The sequence below is a fragment of the Rhinolophus sinicus genome, chromosome 18 (genome assembly GCF_057876585.1).
Source record: "Rhinolophus sinicus isolate RSI-liver-muscle chromosome 18, RSI-T2T, whole genome shotgun sequence".
Classification (NCBI taxonomy): Eukaryota; Metazoa; Chordata; class Mammalia; order Chiroptera; family Rhinolophidae; genus Rhinolophus; species Rhinolophus sinicus.
In genome coordinates, this window is record NC_142518.1 from 35,481,234 (window position 1) to 35,496,123 (window position 14,890).

General features: G+C 37.6%; 1 long non-coding RNA gene and 1 pseudogene across 2 annotated transcripts in view; one reads left to right on the top strand and one right to left on the bottom strand.

The window, feature by feature from the left end:
- The first annotated feature begins 4,853 nt into the window (after nt 1-4,853).
- LOC109438216 (large ribosomal subunit protein eL24 pseudogene) lies at nt 4,854-5,561 on the top strand (annotated as a pseudogene).
- A 2,518-nt stretch (nt 5,562-8,079) lies between these two features.
- The window catches only part of LOC141569653 (uncharacterized), a 201,553-nt gene continuing 194,742 nt past the window's right edge, over nt 8,080-14,890 (bottom strand). For both annotated transcript variants that reach the window (XR_012493365.2, XR_016019953.1), the window contains one exon: nt 8,080-10,001. This is a non-coding gene — a long non-coding RNA (uncharacterized LOC141569653). The remainder of the gene's footprint in view (nt 10,002-14,890) is intronic.

Here is a 14,890-nt window from a genome sequence, read left to right on the forward strand (position 1 = left end):
TCAAATCGCCAGGGTGTGGTGAATGAACAGCAGAGATTCAAATATGGTGGCCGCCTGTGTCTGCACATGGGGAAGGCAAAGGACTCAACAAAGAAACAATGGCCTCCTCCAGCTCCCCTGTCCAGGAGAAAGCTGCCTCTCCAGCCTCCGTCCCAAGCCAGACAACTCAATTCCCCACCATTTGTCCCTGCCACCTCTCCTGTCACTGCCCCAGCACTGGAGCTCAGAGCAAGTGATTCCACTGGTGGGTAAGTCCACACAGTCCCTTTAAGAGGAGCACCTGTGAGTGCAACTGTACTCAGTCTCACTCAGTCACAATCTCTGCTGGTTTTCACAGCCAGAAATTATGGGGACTTCTCTCCCCGACACTGGAACCCTGGGCTGGGGTGGGGCTGGGATCTCTCGCCCTTCTAGATGATGGGGAGGGACCCCACACAGCTCAAATAGCCCTCCTGATCTTTAATGGTAACATGAGATTGTGGGACCAGCCTGTTCCACGTCTCTGACCTTCCTACCAGTCTGGAGGTGGCTTCGTCTGCATGTCCTTAGTTGAACGGCTTTAGTTCAGCTTGATTTTAGGTGATTCTCAATCATGGTTGTTTTGTAGATTAGTTGTAATTTTGATGTGGTTGTGAGAGAAGGTAAACACAGAGTTTACCTGCTGCGCCATCTTAGTTGTCCTGTCCTAACAGAGTAGATTTTAAAAGCTCTCAGCACACACAAAAAAACTGTAACTATTTGAGGTGATAGATGTGTTAACTAACTTTATTGTGGTAATCATTTTACTATATATACATATATGCAATCACTTCATTGTACACTTTAAACTTACACAATGTTATATGTCAATTGTATCTCAATAAAGCTGGGGGGAAAAGGAGGAGAAACCTAAATGATTAAAAGCTAACATCTAATCAAATCTAATGAGTTTGCCACATTTTCCCATTTCTGGAGTAGATTATTACAATTTTATTTTCCTGTTTTGGGCAGTTCAGCAACAGCCAAATGTGTAGTCACAACTTAGCAGTGTGGTTCATGTGACTCATCCAAATTGGGGCACAATTAGCAAAATGTGCTCCTATAAATGATAGTTTTGATACTAAATTATGAGGAGAAACCAGGAAGCATGTAAGACAGAACAGCACAGAGAAAATGGTAGGTCGGTTTTACTGAAGTAAAATACATTGGTCATGCCTTTGGGTAAAGAAAGTCAAAGTCAAAATGACTTGGGCATTTAAAAAAAGTACTACATATTAGAATTCGCAAGCTGAACAGCAGTCATGGTCTGTAGAATTTTTTGAATGGGAAAATAATATGTAAACTCTAAATATTAGACTCAGAAAAATAGTGTATTTGTCAGACTAAGCAAACACTCCAACTTAAGCAATTCTAAATTTAGAACCAATCTTGAACTGCTGGAGGTCTCTATCCACAAGGGCTGAAAAGGAAAGTTCTGAGTTTCCACTCCTTAGTGCCTATAAGAATAACAACTGCTTGATCCCAGGGTCAATGAGGACAAAGAAGAGGTTGATTTTTTCCTTCTATATCTCAAACTTGAGTCAGTTGTGAACCAGAGTTTAGCCATGATTCAGAACCACAGACCTGCATTTCTCAAGTATGCAGCAATTACTTGTGGGGATGTGAGGAGATGCAGGGAGTTTTGGAAAGCAGAGTTATGGAGCTGCCAACAAATAAAACAGATGTAGAAAAGAATGATAAAACAAGATCCTACAAATGCGTTTCCTGCCCTGGAACCCTCTTTTGGCCTGTACTCTGAAGTGGGGTAGAAAAGCATTTTCACCTGGCTTCCTTCAGAAAGTGAAGTTTGACCTGAGCTCTGAAGTATGCAAAAGAAGAAAACAATGTTTCAGATAGAGCTGTGCTAAGGCCCTGTGTCAAAGATATTATGGCACATTCAAGGCATAGGAATAAGGTTAGTGTGGCTAAATTACAGACGTGAGGGGGAGAGTGGCTGGAAGCAAAACTGGGGTGTCAGATCACCCTTGAAAGCCATGTCATTTTTATTTGTATATCCTTATGCTCAGAACAATGGGTAGCCAATGAAGGTTATTTGGAGACACACTACATACCCAGATTCTCATTTTGTGATTACTCTGTATGGATTGCGGTAAATGGAGGCAGACAGACTGAGTTCAAGACTTTTCAGGGGACTATTCTAATAGTCCAAGCAGGAAATAATTGTATCTTAGACTAGGGTGATTGTAGCAAAGGAGATGGATGGAAGTGGATGGATATTGGAAGGAAAATTGACAGGGCTTATTGGTGGATTGGTTGTGGAGAATAAAAGAGTTGAAAGTGCTACAGATGATTCCTGGGTTTCTATCATTTTCAATTTGGTGGAACTACTGATTAAATAAGGAACACTAAAAGAGGTCAGATATTGGAGAGAAGGCATAAGGTCAGGCTTGGACCTGTTGAACTTGAGGTGTCTTTTAAACTTTAACGGGAAAATGTTAATAGGATTTTGGATATGCTGGTCTGAATCTCAGAAGTGAAGTTTGGGATGGAGTTACACAATTTTTAACAATCAGCTATAGATGTGGATGAATTTGACTCAGAGGAAGAGTTATAGAGAGGCAAAACAGAGGGGGTCTCAGACAAACTGAGTCTTGAGAAACGCTGTTAATGGGCTTACAGAGGAGGATGCACCTCTTACATAGAAGTAGAAGGAAAACATGATGTCAGGAAGAAAGTTTCAAGAATTACCTAAAATTTAACAGTGTCAAAATGAAAAGAAATACCTGAACAAAGAAATCTACAAGGTAGAAGCTTTAAGAAAGTTTGGCCTGCTAGTGGAGATAAAAGTCGTATTATCGCTCAAGAGAGTGGTCAGTGGCAAGAATTCAAAGGTGTAAAAGTGGCACATTCATCAGAATAGGTTGTCCTCAAATGAGTTCTGGTATGGATTTGTCTAAGATTTTGTGGCAAGAGATGTGGGGATTAGGACTGGGTTTGGATAGCTGTTTCAGGAGATGGCCTAAGGATGACCTAGGAGAGTTTTAAGGGATGAGAGGTTGATTTCTTTTCACAGTGAGGACTGTCATTTTATTTGTCCTCAGCCCAACCAGTGATCCCAACTGACTTGACAGTTTGACTTCTTGCTACATTGCTTGTGCCTCCATTTCTAAAATGATTCTTAATCTAATACAAATTTACAACAATAAATTAATAAACTGAAAACACTTGATTTAGTTAATTATAGACACACATGTTTATTCTAGTTGTAAGGTCTCCTCTCTGATTTATGATTTTATATGTTTGAGTCTCCTAACTTTTTTTCTTAGGCTGGCTAAAGGTTTGTCAATTTTGTTTATATTTTTTTAGAAAGAACTCTTAGTTTTGGTAATCATTTTATTGTTTTTCTGGTCTCTATTTCATTTCCTTGTGCTCCGATCTTTGTTATTTCCTGCCTTCTGCTAACTTTGGGTTTAGTTCTTCTTTTTCTAGTTCCTTGAAGTGTGAAGTTAGGTTATTTATTTGAGATGTTTATTTTTTCCTAATGTATTAATAGGTGTTTATCACTATAAATTTCCCTTTTAGAAGTGCTTTTGCTAAGTTTTGGTATGTTCTGTTTCCATCCTTCTTTGTTTCAAGATATTTATTTCCCATTTGATTTCTTCTTTGATCCATTAGTTGTTCAGAAGTGTGTTGCTTCATATCCACATCTTTGTGAATTGTCTAGTTTTTCTCCTGTTATTGATTTCTAGTTTCATAACACTGTGGTCAGAAAAGATACTTGGTATGATTTCAATCTTAAATTTGCTAAGACTTGTTTTATATATGTAGGGTTTGGTATTATTCATGGTTCCAGGCATCTACTGAGGGTCTTAGAATGTATCCCCTGCATATAGGGAGGGTGCTGTGTAAAACTTTTTAATTTAATCTATTAATGTAAAAATTTTATTGAATTTTTCTATTTAATCCAAATCGCACTGCTGTAATATACCTGCTTTTGTCATGATGCATTATCTTTATTACACATAACATATGATCACATAACATATGATCTATCCTGGAGAATTCCATGTGTGCTAGAGAATAATGTGTATTCTGCTGCTGTTGGATGGAATGTTCTGTATGTCTGTCAGGTTGCTTTGATCTGAAGTATAGTTCAAGTCCAATGTTTTTGTATTGATTTTTCTTTCTGGATGGGCCATCCATTGTTGAAATAGGGGCATTGAAGTCCCCTACTATTATTGCAATACTATCTATTTCTCCCTTCAAATATGTTAATATTTGCTTAATATATTTAAGTGCTTCGATGTTGGGTGCATATATATTTACAATTGTTATATCCTCTTGATGAATTGACTACTTTATCAAACTAGACTTTGTCTCTTGTTACAATTTTTGACAAAATCTATTTTTGCCTGACATAAGTTTAGCTATCCCTATTTCTTTTGGTTTCTAGTTGTATAGAATGTCTTTTCCTTCCCTTTAATTTCACCCTATGTGTGTATTTAAAGTTGGAGTCTCTTGTCGGAAGTATATAGTTGGGTTTTATTTTCTATCCATTCAGCCACTCTATATCTTTTGTTTGGAAAATTTAATTCATTTACATTTAAAGTAATTATTGGTAGATCAGGACTTACTAATGCCATCTTATTAATTGTTTTCTGAATGTTTTGTAGTTGACTTTTTCTTTTCCTTTCTTCATGTCTTCCTTTGTGAATTGATGGTTTTCTGTAGTGATATGCTTTGATTCCCTTCTCTTTGTCTTTTGTGTATCTATTGTAGGGTTTTGTTTGTTTGTTTGTTTGTTTGTTTTCCATGAGGCTTACATAAAACATCTTATAGATATAACAGCCTATTTTTAGCTGGTAACAATTTAACTTGGATCACATACAAAAACTAGACCTTTGTGTTTTCACCATCTTTCTTTCTGTCCAGCAGCCACAGCCATAAAGGTTGAGTTGTGCAGTGTCAGTGGGTACAAGATCCACCCCGGACACAGGAGACACTATGCCAGGACCGACGGGAAGGTTTTCCAATATCTTAACTCAAAATGCAAGTCAGCATTCCTTTCCAAGAGGAATCCTCAACAGATAAGCTGAATTGTCCTCTACAGAAGAAAGCACAAAATGGGACAGTCAGGAGAAATTCAAAAGAAAAGAACCTGCCATGCAGTCAAATTCCAGAGGGCCATCACTGATGCGTCTCTTGCTGATATAATAACCAAGAGGAAACAGAAACCTGAAGTTAGGAAGGTTCAATGAGAAAAAGTTATCAGGGCTGCCAAGGAAACAAAAAAGGCTAAGCAAGTGTCTAAAAAGACAACAAAGTCTGCTGCTAAGTCTCCCACAAAGGCAGCACCTAAGCAAAAGATTGTGAAGCCAGTGAAGGTTTCTGCTCCCCAAGTTGGTGGAAAACACTAAGTTGGCAGGAAAATTTTAAATAAAGATCTGACTATAACTAGAAAAAGAACCTCGACCGTTTACTGCCTCCCCTTTTATGTTTTTGCTGTCACAATTTACATCTTTTTTATATTGTGTATCCATTAACAAATGTATTATAGAGGGCAATTTGTTCCTGAATATGATTTTTTCTTTCTGGTATCTTGCTATTTTTTTTTATAAATTAGGTTTTCTATAGAGACAGTAATCTCATAGTTGAGAAATAACAGTTTTCCATTTCTTTCTTTTTTTTGACATAACTTCTTTCCTTACTGTGTTGTTATGACATTTCTAAATATTGAAGTACTTATAACAGAGGTCCTTATCTTGTTCCTGCTCTCTATGGATATGCTTCCAACATTCTTATATTAAGTATGAATTTTGTTTGTAAATATTTTAGATGCCCCTTTTTGGATTAATGGAGTTCCCTTCTGTTCTTAGTTTAATAATTTATTTTAATCAGGAATTTTTAAAAATTTCATTTAAACAATTTTTGCATGTTATCAGATGATTACCATCGTTTCCCTCCTTCCCCCTTATCCACAGTTTCACTTTCTGCAATTTCAGTTACCTGCAGTCAACCATTGTCTGAAAATATTAAATGGAAAATTCCAGAAATAAACTATTCATAAGTTTTACATTGTACACCATTCTGAGTAGCGTGATGAAATCTCATGACTACATGCTCCATCCCCCGCAGAATGTGAATCATCCCTTTGTCCAGTGTACCCTTGCTGTATCCTCTCTCCACCCACTAGTCACTTAGTAGCCATCTTGGTTATCAGATTTACTGTTGTGCTATCGCAGTGCTTGTGTTCAAGTCACCTTTATTTTATTTTACTTAATAATGACCCCAAAGTGCAAGAGTAGTGATGCTGGCAATCAGATATCCCAAAGAGAAGCCATAAAATGCTTCCTTTAAGTGAAAAGGTGAAAGTTCTTGTCTTAATAAGGGGAAAAAACCATATGCTGAAGTTGCTAAAATCTATGGTAAGAACAAATCTTCTGCCTGTGAAGTTGCCTAACTTACAAATCAAACTTTATCATAGGTATGTATGTACAGGAAAAAACTAGTATATATAGGATTTGGTACTACTTGTGGTTTCAGGCATTCACTGAGGGTCTTAGAATGTATCCTCTGCAGGGGATATAAGACTGGATCTTATATTAATTTTTCCTCCAAAAGACGCATTAGAGCTGATTATCCAGCTAGGTCTTATTTTCGGGAAAACACGGTACATGGTAAGAGCTACAAAACCATCTGTGATTGTTCACTGCCTGTGCTAACCCTTGAGGCATATTGGGGAAGCCACACTGCAAACTGAGGACAGCTGCCACTAGTACCAGGCCTGGGGTAGCTCTGCAAAAAGCCAGGACACCCCAAGGCCTGCTGCTATCTGCCAGCTCCCTTAAGTTTCAGCCACTGATAAAGCCTCGTGCAGTATGCAAGTTAGGTGAGGCAGAGTCTCAGGGAGTCACTAGACTGGGAAGAGTTGTGGTCACCAGGTTAATGTAAATTCTGATTTGGTGCCAGTGCTGAGCCTGAAGCTATTCAGCAAAAAAGGCTCAGAGCACACCGAGGCCAGTGGCCATCTGCCTCGGTCTGTCAGACTGTGATAGTTTACCAAGATAGAATGCAATGCAGTGGAGCTGGCTGCTCTTGAAGAAAGTGCCAGTGAGTCAGCAGGGCAGAGCTGCGGAGCTCACCAGACCAATCAGATTCAGATTTGGCTGTGTGGAGGCAGGCTCAACACAGGAATGATGGTGCCTGCCTGCAGGCTGCATGGGAGGAAGACCTCCTCACAGGGAAATGGCGACTGTCCTCCAGCCCTCAACCTGAAGCAACACAACTCAGTCTGCCCCCCGTATGTCTCTAACACCACCACCCCAAGTTACTGTCCCTCTGCTGGAGGCCAAGGTGAGTGTCTGGGAGTGAGAGAATCTGTATGCAAGCCCTCTAAGAGGATGCCTGGGTCTCCTGCCGCTTTCTGTCCTACCCAGATGGTCAGAATCTCCAGTTTTTTACAGCCAGGTGTTATGTGGACTCCTCTTCCAGGCTCCAGTATTCTGGGTTCGGGAAGCCGGTGTGGGGCTTGCATTTCTTGCTGCTGTGGGGGAACCTCGACTGCTGAGATATCCCTCCCAGTTCTCACAGAGTTTTGGGGTTAACTAGTTCTGTATCTCCACCCCTCCTACTAGTCTCAATGTGGCTTCTTCTTTATATCCTTAGTTATAAAACTTCTCTTAAGCCAGACTTCAGATGGTTCTCCAGGTTGATTTTTCTGTAATTTAGTTGTAATTTTAATTTGTTCACAGAAGGAAGCAGGCACAGTGTTTATCTACTCTGCCATCTTGAATCTCCAGAGTAAGGTTTTGATATCAAACTTATGCTGGTTAAATGAAAAAGGTTGGAGAATTTCCCTCTGGAATTGGCTATGTAAGTGTATTTGTTCTTTGTATGTTTATAGAAATAACCTGTAAAACTGTTGTGCTTGTGCCCTCTTTGTGAGAGAAGTTTTTAAACTACTAATTTAGGCAAATAAATCTTCTTGAGTTAATTTTAGTAGTTATATTTTCTTAGGAATTTGAATATTTACCTAAAATTTTAAATGTATGGACAAAGTTCTTTATAACAATATATTAGTTTTTAAATAATTGCGTCGTTTGTCATTCTTAATAATTTTATGATTTTGCATTTTTCTTGCTATATCTTGCCAGAAGTTTGTAGATTCATTAGTCTTCTCTAAAAATGCACTATTGGTTTTATAAACCCTCTCCTAAGCTGGATGATTATCTCTTTACTTTTTTCTTTTCTTCTTTTTTAACTTAAGCATTTAATGCCATATATTTCTCTCTAAGTGTCACTTTAGCTTAGTTTTTGAAATATACTTTTTAAAATTAAAATCCAAAAAGGATTCTTGGGTCAGAAGTGTAAGAAACCATAATGTGAAAAGGAAAGATGAAGAGACATAAGGAGAAAGAAGGTGAGAGTCAGTGGAGTGATAGAAGGCCCTGTATTCAATGACTTAACAAGTCTCTATGGCCTTTAAGATCTACAGCAAAATTGCTGAACTCTTGATAATCTTACCTGTGAGATGATTTTCTGTGAAAACAGGTTAAGAAGCCTACCAGTCTTTTCACTTTCAGTCATGTGGAGACAGACAGGAACATTTGCAAGTAAGTCTCAGGAGCAATTGGAAATCAGTACTTCTAAAAGGGTGTAGATTTGGGGCTCATGCCAAATTAACCAAACAGTGATTAGTGTAAGGGAGAAACTATGCAGATTTCAGTGTAATAGTATGAAAGGAGACCTATGTTAGAGTGGCCCCTAAGTGCTAGTCCACTCTCCCTTGAAATTTCTTCTACTCCAAAATATTCACTTCTCATTAGCCATATAAAAGAGGCTGATAATATATGGCATAGAGAGGGGTAAAAAATAGCCCTTTTATTCATATTCTCCTGGATAAGAATCAAAGAAAAGAAGTGTGAGTACCACCGTCTTCAAATTGGTTTTTTCTCTTGTTTCCACAAACTCTGGACAAAGTTTTAATCCCAGGGGAAGAATGTGTCCACTAGAAGACATACTAATGATTGGAGTGTTTGAAAATTAAAAAGAAATTATGCACTTTAACTTTTTACTTAATAGATAGAAACTCTGCAATTTTAGTTAGTTTAACAAATAGAGGCATTTTGCTTGTGATTAAATTTATCATTTAAGTCTGCAGACAGTTAAATGGTTAAAACATACACAATTTAATGGGATCACACACAAAAAAAGAGGACAAATGGGCACCATCTGGAGACTATAACCTAACATAGTCTAACACTTCACCAATATATTTCAATGAATACAGTTTTAATTAACTGCTACCCCACATCACCACAAAAGTTAGTAGCTTACAAGAACAATTATTTTATTATCTCTTATAGTTTCTGTGTGCCAGGAATTTAGGGAAGAGCTAGTTTGGGTAGTTCTGCCTCTAGATCTCTTATATGGCTGCAGTCAGACCATGAACCCAGAATAGCAGGGTGCTGAAGCTAAGGACTACTCAGGTATCTCTCATTCTTCATGGAGTCTCTGGAACTCTCTATGTGGGACAGTGTTTGGGTTTCTTTGTAACTATTGCACTGTTTAATGGTTGCTGAAAGTTTCAAGACCAAATGTTCCAGCTCATAAAACAGAAGCTGAACCATCTTTTATGACTTAACCTTGAAAGTCACATAATGTTAATTCTGCTATACTCTGTTGGTCAAACCATTCACAAAATCCCACCCATTTTCAAGGGGAGGGGACATAGACCCAACCTCTAAATAGGATGAGGGTCAAAAAATTTGAAGACATATTTTAAAAATCATTGCAAATGTACAGAAAGTAGAGGACAATTTACAGTTCCTGTTTAGAATGACTGAATGTTGGTCAATCTTAAAATACACTTTCCTTCACCCAGATATTCACCCCACAAATATATACTTTTTGGTGTTTTAGGTATCTGGAGTATTGACTTTTTTCCCTGCCATTACCTCTATTTTCCTTCAACATCATAATAGAAGCAATCTTGGGCTTGCATGCCACATGGTGAAAGTCCTCTGGGGAAAAAAAGGAAAGAAGCCAATGTTAATAAGCACCCATTTATGCCAAATATCAAGCTAAACTTGATACTTTTATTTATCTCACTGAACCCATCCAGTTATCTATTGCTGTATAATAAATTACTCTAAACCTTAGTGTCACACAGCAACAATTATGTTAGTCTCATAAATTTTGGAGTCAGGAATTCAGACATGGCACAGTGGAGCCAATTCATTTATGTTCCACAATAAGTAAGGTCTTAGCTTGAGTTGATTGAATGGCTGGAGAAGGCTGTCGTGGTTCTTCTGGGGCCATAGGTCTGGGAACATGACTCTAGTTTTTGGTTGGGTTCCTTGATGCCTCTCCACATGGAATCTCCTGAAGTTGGAGTGTCCAAGATGACTTTATCACTTAACATGTCTGCCTGTGCTTGGGTAGCTGGAACAGCTGGATTTATCTAGGTATCTCCCTCTATCTATGTGCAGACTCTCCCCAATGACTAGCTTAGGCTTCCTCACAGCATACTGATCTCAGGCTATTTAGACTTTTTATACAATAGTTGGCTTCAGCCAGAGTGAGTGTTCCAAGAGACCAAGGTGGAAGCAGTGAGGCTTTTTATGACCTAGCCTTAGAAATCACCCAGTATACTTTCCACCATAATCTACTGGCCAAAAGTGAGTCACAGAACCAGCCCAGATTCCTAGGCGTGGAGGAACATGGAAGAATGGCTGGTGTACATAGGGAAGGAAGGAATTGATAGTGGCTATTGTGGAAACAAGCTACTACACTCCTTTTTCATAGGTAAGAAAAATGAGACACAGAGAAGTTAAATAAAATGTTTAGGATTACACAGTAAGTAATAAAGTAAATAAAGGATATAGAACACAAACCCAGGTAGTCTGACTTAAAGTTCAGAACTCCTTTCTCTTTATGTTGCAGCCTCTATCCAACCTATCAGTCAGTGCTTCCCAATATTTGTTCCTAAGAAGCTCTGCTTCCTCAAAACCCATGCTTTGAAGTAGTTTAGGAAATATTGCATAACATATTTCTTTTGGGAGAATCAAAATGCACATTAATATAAAACAGGCATTGAGATGTCTGTTTAAATTTCCCAAAGTTGTTCGACTCAGAAACCTCTTTTGAAATATATGACACATTAAATCAGTCCATGAAAGATGCTTTCACAAATACTGTATTAAATAATGCAAAGAAAATGTGCCATTGTTGATGATATAAAATGTAATATTATAGGCAGAATCTTATTTTAATGAACTGAATTGTCAAAATTCCATGACAAGACTATTTTCATGATCTGATTAACCATCCAGATTGAAATTACTCTGTTAATTCATATCCATCAAATTTTCATGAAAGAGAAATCTCATTGTGACCAAAGGGTCCCTAGGTCCTTACTAATCTATCAGTGAAACAAATGTTGAATATAATGACTGCCTATTTAAAGAATTTGGGTGTTTATATTTTAATACTTACAGAATGTTCAATTTTATTAATAAGATATTTAACATCAAATATACTGTTATTATATTGAAGATAATATTTGTTATATTGAAGAGAATTTTCTCACCTGTATATATTTACATGTTAAATATATCTTGTCTACATTCAGATAATCTGTCAATCCTTTGGCACTTTTTATATGATAAGCCCTGTTGTGCGAGATTATATATATATATATATAAATAACACACCACCAATCCTCAGAAACTTAAACACTATTTGGAAGAAGTGAGACTTGCATATCTTTTTTCCCTCTTTTTAATTAAAGTTTATTGAGGTGACAATTGCTAGTAAAGTTATTTCAGGTATACAATTCTGTAATACATCATCTCTATCTCACATTGTGTATTCACTACCCAGAGTTAGTTCTCCTTCCATCACCATATATTTGACCCCATTTACCCTCTTCTACCACCCCCTCCCCCTTTACCCTCTGGTAACCACTAAACTATTGTCTATATCTCTGAGTTTTTGTTTCTTAATTTCTTTGTCTTGTTCTTTGGTGTTTTCAGTTTTATATACCACTTATCAGTGAAATCATATGATTCTATACGTTTTCTATCTGACTTATTTCACTTAGCATAATAATCTCAAGATCCATCCATGTTGTTGCAAATGGTACTATTTCATCTTTTCTTATGACAGAATAATATTCCATTATGTATATATACCACAACTTCTTTATCCAATCATCTATTGAAGGACACTTTGGTTGTTTCCATGTCTTGGCCACCGTAAATAAAGCTGCAATGAACATTGGAGCACGCTCCTGTTTATGGATAAATGTTTTCAGATTTTTTGTGTAGACACCCAGGAGAGGGATTGCTGGGTCATATGGTAATTCTATTCGTAATATTTTGAGGAACCTCCACACTGCCTTCCATAGTGGCTGCACCAGTCTGCATTCCCACCAACAGTGTATGAGGGTTCCATTTTCTCCACAACCTCTCCAACACTTGTTACTATTTTCATTGTTGATGATACCCATTCTAACTGGGGTGAGGTGATATCTCATTGTGGTTTTTATTTGATTTTCTCTGATGATTAGTGATGTTGAGCATTTTTTCATATGTCTATTTGCCATTTGTATGTCCTCTTTGGAGAAATGTCTCTTCAGGTCCTTTGCCCATTTTTCAATTGGGTTGTTTGTTTTTCTGTTGTTGAGTTGTATGTGTTCTTTGTATATTTTGGACATTAGACCCTTATCGGAGGCATTGTTTGCAAAAATCCTCTCCCATTCAGTTGGTTGCCTCTTTATCTTGTCAATGGTTTCTTTTGCTGTGCAGAAGCTTTTTAGTTTGATATAGTTCCATTCATTTATTTTAGCTTTTACTTCCCTTGCCTTTGGAGTCAAATTCATAAAATGCTCTTTGAACACAGGTCCATAAGTTTAGTACCTATGTTTTCTTCTATGCAGTTTATTGTTTCAGCTCTTATGCTTAGGTCTTTGATTCATTTTGAATTAATTTTGGTCCATGGTGGCAGATAGCAGTGTAGTTTCATTCTTTTGCACGTAGCTTTCCAATTCTGCCAGCACCATTTATTGAAGAGGATGTCTTTTCTCCAGTGTATGTTTTTTACTTCTTTGTCAAACAATTATCTGTCCATATTTATGTGGTTTTATTTCTGGGTTCTCAATTCTATTCCACTGGTCTATGTGTCTGTTTTTCTGCCAATACCATGCTGTTTTGATTATTGTTGCCCTGTAATACAAGCTAAAGTCAGGGAGTGTGATAGCTCCAGTATTGTTCTTTTTTCTTAGGATTGCTTTGGCTGTTCAGGGTCTTTTGTGGTTCCAAACAAATCTGATGATTTTTTGTTCTATTTCTTTAAAAAATGCCATTGGGATTTTGATGGGGATTGCATTAAATCTGTGTATTGCTTTGGGTAATACAGCCATTTTAAACATGTTTGTTCTTCCAATCCATGAGCACAGAAGGTCTTTCCATTTCTTTGTGAGACTTGCGCATCTTAAACAATAATACTGCCAAGCAAAGCTATATAATAAAACAAAAAATGAAATAAAATCCCAAGTCAAATGCCTCCAACAGTCAAAAAATGCTGTGGAAAGGAAGGAAATAGAAGAGCTAAGTAACTGAAGCAGTTTTCATGGAGTAAAATGTGAGACTTGACTTTCATCTTGGTGGATATCACAGAATTTAAACTGGCAGAGATGAGAAACAAGTACCTATTAGACAGAACACGATCAAAGGCAGGGGTAGTGAAGCCCATTTCCCCCTAGAATTGGCAGTCCCTGCATACATTGCTTGTGTTGTTTGTTCTTTCTTCCTGTCTCAACCTGCTTCTGATTGTTGGCCTCCTTCACAGCTAATCAAAGTTTGTCTGGCAGCTATGCTTGTCCACCATTCAATTCCAGTCATATTGTCAACTCAAGTACCTACTCCCCAACAGTTGTGATCCTCTTTTAGAACTAGATAGCATTTTGGCATCAGAAAATAAAAAACAATGCCTAAATGTACAACAGGACAGCTAAATCTGATGGATCCATTATTGAGATTTATGAATGAGTCCATTGAAGTAGTGAAGATTGATGTAAATGTTTTCTCTGGACACGAACATGGATGGATAAAATTTAGAACTAGGGAAAAGTATGACAATGATTAATTGATTAGACTACTGTGGTCCATTGGAAGTGCTCTAAAAGGGACATCCTTGGTCAAAAGTGGGGTTTTGTGATGATTACTGTCAGAGTAGTGCTGTAAAGAATTAACTGAAGGAAGGGGAGACTATGGAATGGAAGATGCAGTGAGGAGGTGAGTGAAGTTCACAATGAAGTGGTGAGAGCTGTTTTGATGTGTTAGGAGTAGACATAAAGGAGACAAATCTGTTATATTTAAAACAAAGGTTTGCAAAACATGGTAACAGAATGACCATAGGGGACAATTTTTTTTCATTTCTAAAGCAAGGGAATTAAAATAGATGCATGTTTCCTTCAAAGTATATAATATCTATGAGTCTAGGATACTCAAGGGGGAGGAAAAAATGGAAAACAAATGTGTTTTTGTCATATAACTCAGGCTGCTATAACAAAATACTACAGACTAGGTGGCTAAACAACAGACATTTATTTTCTCACAGTTCTGAAGTGTGGGATATCCAAGATCAGTGTGCTGGCTGACTCTGTTCCTATTAGAGCCCCTTCCTGGATTGCTGATTGCTGAGGAAGGAAAGAAAAGTAGTTCTCTGGTCTCTCCTTATAAAGTCACAAATCCCATCACTAGGACTCCATATTCATGACCTCTTCTAAACCTTATTACCTCCCAAATGCCCCACCCCTTAACACCATCACATTGGGAGTTAGGACTTCAAAACCTGAATTTGGGAGGAGGGGACACAAACATTCAATCCATAACAGTTTACCTTTCTG